Here is a 17,022-nt window from a genome sequence, read left to right as displayed (position 1 = left end):
ACCATCCTGGGACTCAGCAGTTGCTGGCGCCTGTCTAAAATGACAGCCACTAGCCACATGTGGGCACGCAAGTTGACATTGTATGAGACGTTGTGCCAGCTGCGTCACAAGTGCCCAGCAGACACGGTAGCTGGTGGCTGCCACACCGGGCAGCATGGGCAAAGAACACACCTTGAAGAGTTCATCCGCCAGCCCTAGTTCACAGGCAGGAGCCCTGCCGAGCTGCTGCCTGCAGCGTCCAGAGCTACAAGATGCCACAGCAGAGTACCACAGAAGACATGGCCTGGAATCACAATCACTCCTCACAGCTCTGGACGCCAGGGGTGTCAGCTGGAGCAGTTGAGCCTCCAGGGGAATCCGCTCTGGGTTTCACTTCAGCTACAGCCGGCGACCCTGGGTTAGTGCATGCCTCTCTCCATCTGTGGACCTTCGCGTTCAGACCACATTCACGCCTGTGTGCGTGAGTGAGTGCGTGTGCGTGTGTGTGTGCGTGTGTGTGTACATATATGTCTGCAACTGTGCCTCTTGCCTCTGGATAGGACAGCACTCACTCCAAGAAGAACTTATCTCAAACTCAATGCACCTAATTTACATCTGCAAAGTCGGAGCTTTCAAGTAAGTTCTTTCCGGCGGAGTGGTTTTCAACCTTCTTAACACCGCGACCCTTAAACACAGTCAGTCTCTCTTGTGGTGGTGATCCGCAACCAGAAAATTATTGTGTTGCTACTTCATAACTGTAATTTTGCTACTGTGATACACCATAATGTAAACATCTGATATGCAGGGTAGCTGATAAACCAATCTCTGTGAAAGGCTCTTTTGAGCCCCAGGGGGTCGCAACCCACAGGTTGAGAACCACTGCTTTTGAGGGTGTTACTCCACAGCACAGCCCTTTCTACAGCTCCCTTATGACCAGCTGGCCCAGCTGACTCTATCTCAAGAACACGAGTTCCCAGGATAGACATAGATCTTGATCGCCAGTGGTCAATAAGGCCTGGTCCATGATGCACATTCCGCCAACCTTGATAGTAGATAGAGAGACCGTGGCTCAGTGGATTAGTAGGTGGCTAAGTAAGTGGGTAAGAGAATAAGTGGATAGGTAGATGCATGGTAAGTCAGCACAGGGACCATGCTGGCTCTGACTTCCAGATCTCTGAGGATCCCCTGCAATGAACTTCAGAATCTAGGAGCATCCTGGCAAGAGCATGGCCCCACATCTGCGACCCTTTTCAGTGACCCACAGTGCAGGCTTACCTTGCTACATCCTTCAGCTTTCTCAGGTGACCTGGGTAGGGCTGGGTAAGTTGCTGACCCAAGCTATAGAGGCATCTCCTGGGTCGTCACAGTGTCCTTGGATAAGGAGAGTATCAGAGAAGTCCCGGGCATCCCTTGTGTCAGGACCAAGGCTGTAGGGCTACTGAGATGAACGGCCCTAGGGACGCCACTGTGGAGGCCAAGCAAACTTAGTAAGGGTCCTGCCCCCTTCCGAGAATCCCTTGGGAGGTCCATGGAATCAGGCTCCTGGAGGGCAGCTAATGCCAGGGAAGCTTCCAGAAGGCAATCATCCCGGAACAACAGTTGGAACTTCCTCACATGGCCTTGTCCAAGCCAGACTCTATCTCCCTCTTGGAAAGAAGGGAAGGCCAGAGGGCTGGCAATTCCCTGGAGGCTCCTGAGCAGGCTGGAGGTTCTGGGGAGCATAAAGTATATCTTACAAATTAAGGCAGTGGCTAAAATGAGAGAAAATGCCAGAAATAGCTCTGCTGACTCAGACCCCGCTCATAGTTCTGTGGGAAAGCGCCACGGGCCAGAGGGCTGATACCCTCCCAGCCCCCCACAGTTCCCCACCCCCACCCACCAGATTTCACACTAACTCTGCCACAGCTCAGGAAAGAAGTAGGCGGGATCTTGGAGGACACTTTGGGTTGTGAGCGTAGAAGCACCAACCAAGGACAGATTTAAACGGAGCCATGGATTACATCATGTGACAGGGAACTTGGGATTCTCTGCTCCACTGTCCTCACTTGGCCTCAGACATCAGCCGTGAGCAAGCCCTCGTGGTTGCAAAATGCTTGCCAGGGTTCCAGGTATCACATTCTCATCCATCAACCTAGAAGGGCCTCATGCTGCTTTGTAGGATCTGGGAGGCTGTTTCCAAGAGCCCTCGGCGATCTCCTCTCTAGTTCTGCCGGTGGATGGAATTGTCGTGTGCTTCTCGAGGGACCTGGAAAAATGCCTACTCTTGGGTATAACTACTGGGTCAAGGCTGCCTGACCCACACTCCTGGGTTCAAGAGGAGCCGGGTGGGCAGAGAAGCCTAGCTGCGGAGTGGGAGCTGGGCCTGTGGGTCTACCATGACACTTCAGTCAGCATGGCTGCCCAGAGGAAGGCCAGGGCTCTCTAGGGTGATGTGGCATCCTGCAGCTCAGTGACTTGGAAGCAGGAGGGGGAGACACCTCCCTACAGCTGGAAAGTGACACCACCTTAAAGAGACACCCAGATAGGTTGTCACTATGTCTGTCCACCATGAGTCTTCTCCCAGTTGACTGGGGATGTATCACCAAGCCCCGTGGAAGGTACAAAGCTTAAGCAGCCAGGAGGCCTGGACTTGAGAAGACTAGAAGGGTATGTACCTGTGCAGCAGTTTTTAGACTGAAGGACAATGGGAAATACGTTTTTCTTCAAGCCACCTTGTGTAAAGTAATATCAAGGCAGGGGAGTGTTTTGTTTTGTTCTGTGTTTTTCTTCCTTGCCTTTTCAGACAGGGTCTCACATAACCCAGGCTGACCCCGCACTCACTGTGCAGCTAAGGAGAGCTCTGCCTCACCTACCGAGTGCAGGGATGACAGGCATGTGCCACCATGCCCATCTTGACCTCTGTACCCTTGAGAGGTCCGCTACTTCCCATTCTTGCAGGCCGCTGAGAACCCATTTCCGCATCTGTAAATGATGCTGACCGGAGCATTTCTAGAAGCAGCTAAGCAGGATGAGAAATGCTGGTGGATCAGCTCTATAGCGCTTGGCTACAATAGAGACAGACTGTTCTTTTGACTTTGGTTGACTGATTATGATTATGATGATGATGATTATTATTTAGACAGGGCCTCATGTATCCCAGGATGGCCTCGATTTCATCACGTAGCCAATAACGGCCTTGCACTTCTGATCATGCTGCTTCTACCACCCAAGTGCTGGGGTTACATGCATGCCACCACACCCCACTAAATATGAAGTTTTCTTTTGTGGGTATATGAGGAGGGTATGTGCATAGGAGGCCAAAAGAGGGTGCTGGGTGCCTTGCTCTACTGTGTCTCCCTGAGTTCTGAAGGAAAGCACAGAAGGCCAGAGGGCCTCTGGAGATTGGCTTGTACCCAGCAAGCCCCAGTGATCACTCTGTCGCTGTCCCCTACAGGCTTGGGTCACAGATGACTGTATGGTTGTACCTGCACTTTCCAGTGGATGCTGGGATTTGAACTCAGGTCCTCATGCTTGTACAGTAAGCTTTCATATTCACTGAGACATTTCTTAAGCTACTAAATGTAAACAGAAGTTTCTGTCCTGCCCAGTGCCACAGCCATTCAGTCCCAAAAAAACACACAGAAGCCGGGCGGTGGTGGCGCACGTTTTTAATCCCAGCACTCAGGAGGCAGACGCAGGCGGATCTCTGTGAGTTCGAGGCCAGCCTGTCTACAAGAGCTAGTTCCAGGACAGGAACCAAAAAGCTACGGAGAAACCCTGTCTCGAAAAATCAAAAAAAAAAAAAAAAAAAAAACCACACACACACAGAGGTTTATATTGACTATAACTGCTTGACCTACTTCTCAGGCTTATTACAAACTAGCTCTTCCTACTTAAATTCACCCGTAATTCTTGTCTATGTTTAGCCATGTGGCCGGGTACCTTCAGTGAGGCATTCTCATCTTGCTTCCTCTGAGTCTGACTAGTGACTGACTCTCTGCCTTTCCTCTTCCCAGAATTCTCCTTATCTGGTTGCCCCACCTATACTTCCTGCCTGGCTACTGGCCAATCGGTGTTTCATTGAACCAATATGGGTGACAAATCTTTACAGTGTACAAGAGCATTATATATTATTAATATAATTATGTATATTATTATATTAAGAATGAGATTCAGAATCTAAAAATGCCATGAATTCCTTTTATGATAATTCCAGGGTTTGCAGTGGAGGTGGGGTGGGGTCTACAAAACGGCGGTAGACTGGATGGTGGCCCTCCACTCCACGCTCCAGAACCCAGGCAAGATGGCATTCTCTCTCCCACCCCACCCCTCTGCTAATGAACCATGTAATTGTTTCTGAAAGCAAGAATTGTATTCTTTGTCACCCGTGAAATGGACTCTCTTCCAACTCCAATCCCCGGTTCTGTTTGTTAGAAAAATAATGTTAGACAAGAGATGCTTCAACAGGTAAACATGCCTGATGCCAAAGCCTGCAGCGCTGAGTTCTATTCCCAGAAGCCACATGGTGAAAGGAGAAAATGGACCCCCACAGGTTGGCCTCTGACTTTTCTATGTGTGCCATGCCACGCTCACAACATAACCCTATATAAATAAATAATCAACTGATCTATTTATTGAGAGAGTTATGATGATCGAACGCCCAATCTCAGAGAGAAGTTTCTTTCTCACATCGAGAAAAGGGAGGGGCAGATAGAGCAGGACACACCTGCAATCTCAGCACTTGAGAGGCAGGAGGATTGCCAAGTTCAAAGTTAGCTTGGGCAATAGAGTGAATTTAAGTCCAGCCTGGGTAATTTGGTTTGACTCTTATAATTCAAAAAACTAAATCTAAACTAAACAAAACTGACATAGGGGACTCAAATATCGAATGCAGCATCCTCCCTAAGATAAAAGAAAACATTCTAGAAGGTGCTTGGAGATTTGACTGTCTCCCCCCCCACACACTTCATATTTATTCCTATTGATTATGTCCATCAAAAATTCATATGTTAAAGTCTCAAATCACCAGGACCTCAAAAAATGACACCTTGTTGGAGATGAGGGGTTGTTTGAAAGACTATAGAGACAATTAAGGGTGTGTCCAGGAAGAATGGAGTGGAGAAATTGGAACACAGGACAGTAACAGACCAAGGAAAGAAGGTGTGAATGGCCAGGAGACAAAGGGGGCATCAACAGTTGCTCTGCAGCCCAAGAACCCTGTCCTGCCCCCACCGTAGCTTTGGACCTCAGGTGTTATGGAAGGCTGTGCTGGTTTTGTTTTTGCTTGCTTGCTTGGTTGGTTCACATTTTTTTGTAAGTGTGTATTTGTAAGTGTGTGTGTGTGTGTGTGTGTGTGTGTGTGCAAGGATATCCTCAGATGTCGATCTTTGTCTTCCACCTTGAAAAAGCTCTCTTGGTTGCTTGCTGGGCTAGCCAACCCACAAGCTTCCAGAATTTGCCTGCCTCTGCTTCTTAACTCACCTTAGGAGCCCTGGGATTAAAGCTATGTGCTGCCACACCTGTCTTTACATGGGTTCTGGAGATCTAAACTCAGGTCATCACACCTGCACGGCAAACATCTTACCCACTGAGCCATTTCTTCAGGCATGTCTGCTGTTTAACCTGCTGACTGAGGTCCTCAGCAGGAACATCCCAAGAGACACATACAATTTCATCCTCTTCTACTTCCTCACCTAAGCCCAGTAGAGGCCTCTGTAGCCCTTCGAACAACCACAGTGGAGTCCCTGGAGTTTGGAAGGTCATCCGTTAGCCATAGATTGGGAGTTCAGGACTTGGGGTCCCAGTGCTCAGAAGGTAACAGAGACATCTCCAGGGATCTTCAGAACAAGAGCAGCATTGTAGACATCAGGACTTGGAGATGCTCTCTCCCTAGAGCCTGGTTCAGCTAGTCCCTCAGAGAGGGTCAGAGCCTACCACCTTCTGTTTTAGGCTACTCGTCTCAGAGGAGCACCCTTGGTTCCCCCCACACTGACTGCAGGTAGGTGACACCCAACCACACTCCCTGCCAGGTTACCCGTCACAAGGTGCTGATGTCATCAATTGATTCATCCACCAAAAAGTTCAGAGTGATGGGCGGCTAAGAGACCTGGTTGGAGAGAGGTGAATGTTGTGTCTTTGCTGCCTGGTCCCTAAGGAGATAAGCAGCTCTTCTCCCCGTTCCCTCCACACGGGGCATCTAGGATGGTGGGGTGCTCACGGAATGGAAGCACAGCTGTGTAACTAGTATGTTTGTCCCACTAAAACACAAAATGAATTCAGCCTTTTCTCCTGACCCCAGAAACATCTGAGGAAGAGAACGAGAGGCAAGATGAAATATTCATAGCTTTGGAGTCTATTCTCCCAAATGCGTGCAAATATAAATTGGATTTTCCTGAAATGTATGTGCATTGCCTGAGGGCCAACAGACTGGGGACAAAGACTGTGTGGGCACACACCGCACGCCCCCTTGAGCCTACACAGCCACATGCAGTGATCTGAGGACAGATGCTGGAGGCTGCTGGGGATGAAGCCACAGTGCCTCTCACCCTGGGGAGGGAGGCCGAAGCCAAGCAGACTTGGCACAGTAGAGAATGGAGTCTGAATCCCATAGGTCCTCACGGCCAGCCACCATGTGGTCTACACAAGTCCTCATCCGGTCTTTTGTGTAAAATGACTGACAGACAAAGGCATGGCATCAAGTCTGGGGATAGGGATCAAAAGGTTCTGGTGAGGAGCTGGACATGTAGCTAAGTCGGTAGAGAGGTTACCTACCCAGAGGGAACCTAGAGAGAAGCCCTGACTTTCGTCTCCAAAACCACATATAAAAGGCTTGGTGGTCCAGGCCAGAAATCCTTGCATGAGGAAGATGAAGCAGGAGAAGTTCAGCTACACAGCGAACCTGAGTTCAACCTGAGCAATATATGACCCTGTCAAAAAAAACAAGTTGCAGGAAGAAAGGGGAAGGAAGGTTCTGGTGGCTTTCTTTCCATTCATTGGCTCCAGTAAGTCACACTAGTAGAAGTCTCTGCTACCCTTGCTGATGCCAGCATTGTCATTGGTAGAAGAATGAGGCTCTCCAAGTGCTTTTATACAGAAGGACTTGGTGCTGGTAGTATCATTTACCTTAGCCCTTTTAGCAGCCGTCGTGTATCATGGTTGCTTATGATTAATGTATAGAATGTCCCCACAGGCTTGTGTACTGGAGGCTTGACCCTAGGGGTGCTATAGAGAGGTGATTGTATCACAAGGGCACTGACATCATCAGTGTATTCATCCATTCATGATTCCAGAGCTGAACTGGCTCTTAGGAAACTAGTCATGGTTAGAGACATGGTTAGATCATGACAGCATCCCTTGAAAAATATATCTCAGGTTAGTGGGATGGCTCAGTCACTGCCTTGGCTGTCCTATATGTAGGGAAGTCAAGGTAGTCACACACAACACCTATCCCACAGAGGGGTTGTGAGAATTCAGAGAGCATCACACAGCAGATGGCCCAAGAAAGACAAGTTGTGGAAACCTTTTGCCTTGGTCTATACTAAAGCGTACATGTAAGTGCGCTCGTTTTCTACTCGGTGGTTAGCATCAGAAAGCAAGGACCCCATAATATCTAGCATAGAGACCAACCCCTGGGAAATGTTCAGTGACTTATGGTAGGCGGATGAATATATGGGTACATAGGTGGGTAAGAAGATGAATGATGGATGGGTGAATGGATTGGAAGGGAAGGTGGATGGATGGATGGAAGGATGGATGGATGGACAAGTAGATAAATTAGTAGATTGTGAGTGGGAAAGGAGGATAGGTGAACGAATAGACAGACAGACAGATGAGTGGATGCATGGAAGGATGAATAAAGGATGGGCAAGTAGATGGATGGGTGAGTGGGTGGGTGGGTGGGAAGGCAAATGAGTAGGTGGATAAGTTAGTGGATCTGTAGATAGGTAGGCAGGTAGATGGGTATATGGATTGGCAAGTGTGTGGATGAATAGGTGGATGGATGGATGGATGGATGGATGGATGGATGGATGGACAGATAGATGGACGGATGGACGGACGGATGGAAGGGGTGTTTGGATGCTTGGTGGGTAGGTGGAAGTGGGTGGGTGGATCTAGTGTATGGATAGTTGAATGTGAGGCTCATGGGACCAGAGACATTCCTCCACGCTGATGCCCAGCTGAGATGCAGGATACCCTTCCCAGCCTGGCAATAGGAGTGTCTCTTGGCTGGAGTTGGGCAGACTTCCTCCTGCAATGCTGTTGGGAGCTGCTCAATGAAGTTTGCTGCGTGGGTTTCCCACGGGATGTCAAGAGAGCACATGCTCTCCTCCAGGCCTCATACCCATTTCCCAGACACACAAGGAACGCACCGATATGACTTTGGCAGAGAGCAGGAGGAGGGCAGCTGCACAGGGCGGCGGAGGCTGGTGAGCCGCCTGGGCCTTCTGGAAGGGGGCCTCTGCAGCAGCTATGCCGATCAGGATGAAGGACTAAGTGTTGGCCGACTTTGTCTTTTTCCTTTGCCCCCACCCCTCGTGCTCGGGGCCTCCTCCCATACTGCAGAGAGAGGCAGAATTTGCTCTCGACTGTTGGGGGGTTGTGTGTGTGTGTATGTGTGGTGGGGGGAGAATCCTGATTGTCTTTCCTGCTCTGGAAGTTATGATCTGAGGCTGCAGCTTCCTAAGGTGTTGCCATGGAGACGGATTTTCTGTCATAAATAAAAGTGTTCTGGGGTCAGGAGCTCTCAAGCATAACTAGGCCAGATTTTTGAGGGGGGGAAATGCCAGAATTCCAAGGCGCCCCAGAGGATGAGCAAGGCAGACTCTTCCCTGAGGGTGTCCTTTAGGCTGTTGTACAAGTGGTAGAGAAAAGTCCCTCTGTGCTCCCAAAGTTACCTGCCTCCTCCCTCCCCTCCTCCACCTAAATCTAGGTTGTGTTGTCAGGTGAGATCTAAGGGATCCCCAAAAGGAGTTAGCTCCTGGGGCGTCCTACTCTCCTCTGGAATCTCCTGTAGTTGTGCTGTGTGTCTTCAGACAAGTCCCTGCCTATCTCTGGCCCTGGACCCTGTCTGGACAGGAGCCCTCCCTGTAGGATTCTGAGTGCATTCCTCTGGCGGCTCTCCAGTGGCAAAGATAGCTCAGGAATGAGCTTGGAGCAGGGCAAGGGACCCTCGAACTGGCATGCTGGTCACTTCTGAGGCCTGAGGTCCCCTATCCCCATCCTCCCACCCCCAACCTCTACCAGGCTGGTTTCCCACCAGGCCTTGGAAGCTGGCTTTAGGGATTTCCTTCTCTTTGGGGGTCACCACCAGGCAGTGTTTAAAAAGGTGGGAGGGGGGCTGCATCCTGGGAGGAAGGTATGCGTGTCTGAGGGGCCCCTGGACGCCACCCAGGCTGCTGTAAGGTGGCTAACAGCCCAGGGCTGTTTGCCAACCTCCCTGCCCCCACCCCCACTCCCACCCTCCACCCCGTATTAGGTAAACAGACTCCTCACTGGCTGCAGGCAGGGCTCAGTGCCATCCCTTCACAAAGAGGCCCTGGGGTCCTGAGCAGTTGCCAGGTACCCCCCGTTTCCCTAAGTGGCTCCTGGTCCCCCCCCTTTTTACTCCAAAGTAGTGGATGTGGGAATCAGGGAGACTAAAGAAGAAAAAGAATGAAACTTGGAGCTCAGGGTAGGGGTCCCTTGGGACTATAGACCTACTAAAGATCTTAATCTGTTTACTTCTTCTGCACCAAAAGCCCCACCAGCAGCCAGGAGGTTCCCAAGGGTATGAAATGGGGAGACCCCTTCACCTTTAAAGATGACCACACAGGCCTGGTCACCCCAGGATCTGGAGTCAGCCAAGGCCTTTGCCAAGAGTTCCGGCCACCTATTAGTGTGACACTGTGTGCCCGTGTGCGTGCTAATGGACGCATGCACATGTATGTGTACATGTGGATGCCAGAGTTGACATCAGAAATCTTCCTCTATCATTCACTACCTTAATTTTTTTCTGAGGAAGGATCTCTCATTTAACTTGGAGCCCATCAATTTGGCTAGGCTGGCTGCCAACCAGACCCCTGGGAACTTCCTGTCTGCATCTCCCCAGTTCTGAGGTTACAGGTGCATGTCACGTACCTTTTTTTTTTTTTTTTTTTTTTTTTTAATGTGGATGCTAGGGATTCATTCAAACTCAGGTCCTAATACAGCAAACACTTCACTAACGGAGCCATCTCCTCAGTCCTAGTGGCATTTCACTGCCCAAACGCCTTGGTATGGAGGAGATACAACCCAAGGCAGGCAAGACACCGTCTCCACACTCCCCCAAGGCTGTCTGTGTCCAGAGTTTCCGAGCTCACGACACAGCTGTGGAAGAAAGCACGAGCTGTTCCCAGCCTATGGGACTAAGATGGCAGGCTCAGGCATGCCAGAACCCACTTTGCCACAATGAAAAGGGACTGGAACCATGTACCACACAGTCCAACCAGCCTGGGGCAACCGGTCTGGGGATTGCCATGAGGGGGGTAGCAGAGCCCTTAGCCCAGGAACCTGGCTTTGAGGAATATTTAAAAGCCTAGAAGCTTCTTTCTCATGAGTGCAGATAAAGTGTAGATGCACCCAGCTGTGCCCATGGCACTCAACTGCAGGACGACAGGACATAGGATCACAAGTAGGTGTCTGTCCGTGATTCTGAGATTCCTGATCAGGTCTGTAGCAGAAGCATTCTTCTGTGTCCATGTCCGTGCATGCGTGTGTGCATGCGTGCATGTGTATATCTGTGTGTTCCAGTAGAACCTCAACAAAAGAATATACATCTTTTCTCAAGAGCTCGTGGAATTTTTCTCCACCATGGCCAATATGCTAAAGCCATAAAACAAGTCTCGGTATGTTTAAAAGAATCAACCTCATGCAATTATGTTCTTCGGCCATAATGAAATGGCATTAAAAAGCACTCCGGTAAGATGGTGGGTGGGTGCATGGATAAGTACAAATGGGTGGTTAGTGGGTGGCTGGTAGAGTGGAGGGTGTGGGGGTGAATGGTTGGGAGGTTGGTGGCTAGATGATGCGTTGATTGGATGGAGAGGTTGGTAAACAGGTGAACAGCAAGAGAGGCGGATGAGTAGGCAGGTAGATGAGTGGTAGATGAGCAGAGAGCAGATTGGTGAAGGACGGTTGGGTAAATGATGGATAGACGAGCAGACGGGTGGTGGACTGAGGGATGGGTAGATGGATAATAGATGAGAAGGTGGGTAGTGGATGGACAGAAGAAAGATGGGCGAGTGAGTAGACTTATGGCTAGCTGATGGATGTCAGGTATAGAAAACGAATAAGTAGGTAGGTAGATGGATGGGTAGATGGTATAAGGACGGATAGGTGGAAGGACGGGTGGGTGAATGGTTGGGGAGTAAGCAGATCGCTGAGAAGATGTGAATGGTAGATGAACCTCTTGAGACTCAGCACCATGAGCCTAAGCTCTTTGCCGAGTCCAGTGTATGGCTTCTCCATCCTTTAGTCCCGGGCATTGTGAGACAGTACTACTGTCTGAATGGTTCCTGCTACCGCTGGAAGGAGTAGTAGCCTCTGAGCAGCCCCCGCACTGGGCTGTGGAGGTCCAGAAAACCTGGGAGCTCTTCTGGGCCTGACTTAACAAAAGGTGAAAGTGGCTCCTGGGTCATATGGCGGTCACAATGTGTCTAAGTAATAGTGCTTTCTTCCCCAGATGGCCCTGCCTGAGCTCAAATCCCAGCAAGTCTGCAGAGGTTGTTTTTTTCTGGAGAAAGTTCCAGGCTCTGGGAACCAAGCACGACTTCAAACCCCTGGCTGGATGTAGCCAGCTGTGTGTGGGCGGCTTGCCCATCTCCAGGCACCCACAGTGTCAGGGGACCTGAAGGGCTAGGCTAAAACAATAAGCCTCAGAACCAGAGGCTACAGAGGAAACTTCAAACAAGCCAGCGTGCCAGCTGACTGTTGCCAGCAAAAAGTTGTCACAGCCCACTCCAAACTGGCACAGCACAAGGGGCTTGAAGGAACGGCAGAGTGGCTGCCCTGCCTGGGACTGCCCCGGAGGAGGTTGGCGTTAAGTGAAGGTTTGTGTCTGTGCCCTCCTTATACACCCTAATACAGCCTTCTGGGTAGCGCAGTCCTAAAACAGGGACTTTGAGCACCTGCCCTGGCTCAGGAGCAGAGGGGGCGTTTGGACATTCCTGTCACCCCATTAGAGGCAGGGGCCTTGAGCCACCAACACTGCGGAGACGGATGCCCGATGCGTGGCAGGGCAGCTCTCTGGTCATCCCTCCAAGGAGCGTTGCAGGCTAGGGGCCAAATCATGAATACTCCACATTTTTTGGCGACTCAAAGGCCTGACTGGAAACAGTGGCTGTTTTATTCTGTAGAACTCTTATGATTTTCTTCGTCTGAGTGCCTGCGGGGAGAGGGCAGACTCAGGCAACCGGGGGTGGGGGGCAGGTGGCAGGCTTCTTGCATATTATAGCCACCTCCCAGGCCAAGCTGGCCCTGGCTCCCATCCAGGGCCAATCAGAGTTGTAAAGAATGCTAAAGGCCACGCCCAGGGAATAAGAACCTGGCTCTGGGTACACTTGGCTCTTAGGGCCAGAATCTATTCAGAGATGCTGGGGGAATCCCAGCCCTTCCCCCCAAAAGCCCCAGTGCTAGTACACAACAGGGGGGCGGGGAGGACTCTAAGGGATCCTGTGTGAAGGAACTTCCAGAAGCCTCTACCTGAAAGTTGACTATCCCAAGTCTGTCCTAGGAGAAATATAGGGTGCACAGGGGCCAGAGCAAGGTGCTCTCCGGCCTCCCTATGATCCCTCATGGTGGGGAACCCATCAACCTGCCCAGCATCCTTTCTGGACCAAATCCAATATTAACCCCAGCAGACCAACCAACCCAGGTCACAGCATGGTCACCCAAGGGTGAAGGTGAGTTCATACAAGCTCCCAGTGATGTCACTCCAGGTCACAGAGAGGTGGCCAGGATCAAACAAAAAAAAAAAAAGGGAGCTATCCAAAGTTACATCACCAACGGTCACAATGAAACCATCCAAAGTTACAGTGTCACCTAAGGTCACAGTCGGGTTACTGAAAGTCACAATAGGGTGTCCTCAGGTCAAAAAAGAGAGTTTATTCAAGGTCGGGTCGCAGTGATATCACCTGAGGTCACAGTAAGCTAGCTCAAGGTGACACAGAGCTCTCCTGCCCAGTCCTCAGTGGCACACTGATAATGCTAGAGGCTCCCAAGTGCCTGTTTCCCTGAATCAAGTTCAGATCTTCAAACTGGAGGTAACTGGTCCCTGTTCCAGCCCCAAAGGCATGGGGGCAGGCGGTGTTCCAGTCATTCCTTGATGTGGACAGGCCTTGGAAAGGTTCTGACTGGAATCAGGACCCTGTCTGCCTGGCCTGAGCCACAGTTATCAGCTCCCATTCCTGCTTTCTCATTTGACTCTAATCCCACTACTGAGAATCCGCATGGTAGGGTTGACGAGAGCTGAGGCAAACATGGAACTGGAGGGGCTCCTGGCCCGGCTGTGCCAAGAACCATCAATGTCCTCAGTGGGGCTGAGGTGGGCGGGGACGTGGAGAGGGTGGGTGTGGCCATTAGGGCATGGCCTGAGATCTGGTTGCTCTGCAGAGGATGGACAGGCGGGCTAGAGTCCTCAAGAAAGGGGCAGCCAGGTGAGCAGTGTGACGTAAAGGCTCGTGCAGGGCCTAGCAAAGTGTACAAACACTCGAGGAGATGTTAGTCATCTTCAGGATAGCTCCTGGGCCCCAGGGTACTTTCCCTACTCAGCCCTACCGCAGCCAGGAGGTCACAGAGATCCCTACTGGGTTTCCCCAGCTTCCTGCCTCTGCAGCCTCAGCTGGGACTGGCAACTTGGAGACACCACAGGGTTGAATTCACCAAAGCCTGCATGCTAAATGATACATAAATGCAACCTTTGCCCTTGAGTGGACAGTCCTGAGGCTTCTCAGAAGCTGACTCAGTTTCCCCAGGCTGACCCTTTTTCCCCTTGCTGGGATCTTCCCCCAGGGAGAGCTGCTTACCCATCCTTCCTCCTCTGCTTTGGGGGTTCCCAGGCCAATGCACCCCAGGAGCCCAGTAAGGAGCCTCCTGTCTCTGAACAGGGGCCCTTGTGATTCTTCCCCATGACCTTTCCCAACACCCTTAGAGCAGCCCTATGCGGCAGCTGGGGTGTTCACAGAGGGCCCCAGGACTCAGTAGGTGAGGAGCAGATATCAGCACTGGGGTGATATGTCCAGCTGCCTCTCTGGGCTAGCAGAAACTATCTAGAGACTTCTAGACAGATAGGTAGGAAGCAGGGGCCTGCAGGTGACCTACTTTCTCTTTGCCTTTTGTGGAAACTGGGAAAGATTAGGGAAACAGGCAGGTACCAAGGTGTGCACTCCTATCTAGAGACACAGTCACCCCCAGCCCCACCCCCAGAGGCTAACTGTCTTTAGGTGTAACCCATCTTCAAAGCATCATGGGTGTCCACAGAGAAAGGCATGAAAGCAGGTAGCCTGGAGCCAGGTGGGTTGGGAATGCATGGGATGTCTGTCTGATTGAGGGGTCCAGGGCCACGGGGTACCAAGAGGCCAAAGGGAGGCTGGGGGTGGGGAACACAGAGGCAGCCCTAGCCCAGGACAGCAGTGGACAATGTAGTAGTCTGTCTTACTCTACCTGATAGCATCTCCCCCTTCCCTGTTCAACTCCCAGCATGGCTACATTTCCTCCAGGACTCTACAGCCCAGATAGCTACCCTGAACCCAGAGTAGCCATGGTGCCAGGCACAGGAGCCTAGAATGGGTCCATGTGGGTCTTGAACAGCCAGGGGAGGAGGGTCTAACGGTACACCTGGTGTGGCTGTCACCTGTATTTCCTCTCGAGGCTCTTCCCACAGGCTCACGAGGGCTTGGCAGCCATCTTGGAGTCACCATCATTTCCGATTTCAGTCTTGGGGGATGCTCCTGATGGGGACTTAACTCTTGGTGCACCCGGGTCCCATGTGGGCTCCTTTCAGCTCCACAGCTCCACACTGGTATTTGAAGGGACCACCTTCTGCCCACTCCCTAGGATGCTGGCCTGTTGTAGGAAAAGCCCTGACTCTAGCCCCAGCTCATGGTCAGCCATGCACAGGGCAGGCCCAAGAGGCTGGCCACGCCTACAACCTCCTGAAGCTTGCCTACATCCTGCACTACCTGGATTTTGATGGAAGTCTGCATTCTTTTTAAAAGAATGAAACTATTTTAAACTTCACTATTGAAGCCAAAAAGAAAATATCACAACATGGGCTGCTAGTTAGACACACAGCTTGGACGCTGAAACCTACTATGGAGACCCACTTCATAGAGCTCTCTGGGAGGCAGGGGAGGGGAGCATCCTGTGGAAGGGAAGATTCTGGCTGTGTTATAATGGAGCATCCAGCACCAGGCACTGCACCTGGGACTCGCTTCTAGGTTTACGCCAAGTCCTAAGTGCTACTATAGACCATCTTGCCTTGTGTTGGCGAATTTTTGGCTAGTCGTTTTAGAAGAGGAAACCTGTTTAGAAAATGCCCCCACCAGATAGACCTGTGGTACATCATCTTGATTGATAACTGTTGTGAGGAAGCCCATCCCACGGAGTTGATGCTATCCCTGGGCCTGTAAGCAGCATTTCTCCACAGCCTCTGCATCAGATCCTGCCCTGACTTGTCCGGCTGACAGGGCCACAAGTGTAAACCGAAAGCAATCCTTCCCTCCCCAGGTCACTTCTGGCCACGGCGGTTGTGTCACAGCAATAGAAACCTAATGGGAGGCACACCCGCAACTCAGACCGCACACCACTAAAGCTGGCTGCAGCCCAGAGTCCCCAGAACTTGGGGCGCCATGCACCCAAAGCAACCATGCTCAAATCCCATCTCCAGCATCCTGAGCCCCTCAAACCTCGCTGTCCCACCTCACAGGGGTGAATATCCTTCCACCATCTGACCTGGCCTCACTGGACTCTGGTGTCTTAAGGGACAGCAACCTTCCTGGGTGAAGAAAGTAACCTTTGGGGCAACTCCAGGGACACTGCACGACAGCCTCTCAATTGTGCAGGATTCTAAGGAGCAGCCCTAAATGTCTCCCACTGGGTTCTGTTGGCCTCCAGGCTAGAGTTAAAGCCATGCTTCCGCTCTTCTTTTGTTGTACAGTGTGCTCTTCTGGGGACTGTGGCTCCTCGGAGGATTCAGCGATGAGTCTCTTTGGACCACGTAGCTTCAGTAAAGAGCCCAGGAGCTAGGTCCAGCCAGAGTCACAACTTGGTATGGGATGCGTCCAGCCAGAGTCACAACTTGGTATGGGATGCGTCACAGCTTCGTTTGGCTCCTGACAAGCCAGCCTCAACCCAGTTCCCTCTGCTGCCCCTAAAATTGTGTCCCCGTGACGTCCATGTGCATCTCTCCTAAAGGGTTCAGCATATGTTAAGGGAGTAACCCCCATCCTTAAATCTGAGAGAATCTCAGCCAGGGCCAGAATACCCAGGGAAACCTGAAGTTAAGGTCAAGGGTGGCCGGGCATCCTTGGCACCCATACCAGGTCTTGACTATGGGACCCCTCTAGAGAGCTCATCAAGTGGTCCAGCTGCCCCTGTTTCTCTAAGAGCTGGATCTGGTCAGCTGAAGGCAGCTTTCTGTGTCGGCACAGGCCAGCCCACCCACAGACCAGGGGACCACGGAAAAGAGGCCAAGACAGAGGACTCCAGCAAGGGAAGAACAGCTCGCACAAACCCAGCTTCGGGAACAAGGAAATGTGGGGCCTCCAGGCAAGTGTAGAAGCCTGTCTCCATGGAAGAGCTCTGAGCCAGAGGATGGGAACAGATGCGACACACCCCCAAAGACACGGAGGACACCAGAACCCATCCGAAGCATCAGGTTCACCCACAGCTCTGCTTTAAGATACAAAGTAGGGGCAGAGAGAGGTCATAGGGCTCGTGGGAGGAAACCCAAAAGGTCATGACCCAAAATTCAAGGTCATAAGCTCATAGAAAACATCAAGGTCACAGTAGAAATCAAGGTCACAACTCAGTAAGAAATAAGACCACACA

This window comes from Microtus oregoni, unplaced genomic scaffold (assembly GCF_018167655.1).
Source record: "Microtus oregoni isolate MIOR12 unplaced genomic scaffold, Mior012 000003F_ref0000135, whole genome shotgun sequence".
Lineage (NCBI taxonomy): Eukaryota > Metazoa > Chordata > Mammalia > Rodentia > Cricetidae > Microtus > Microtus oregoni.
Note: the sequence above shows the minus strand (reverse complement) of the source record.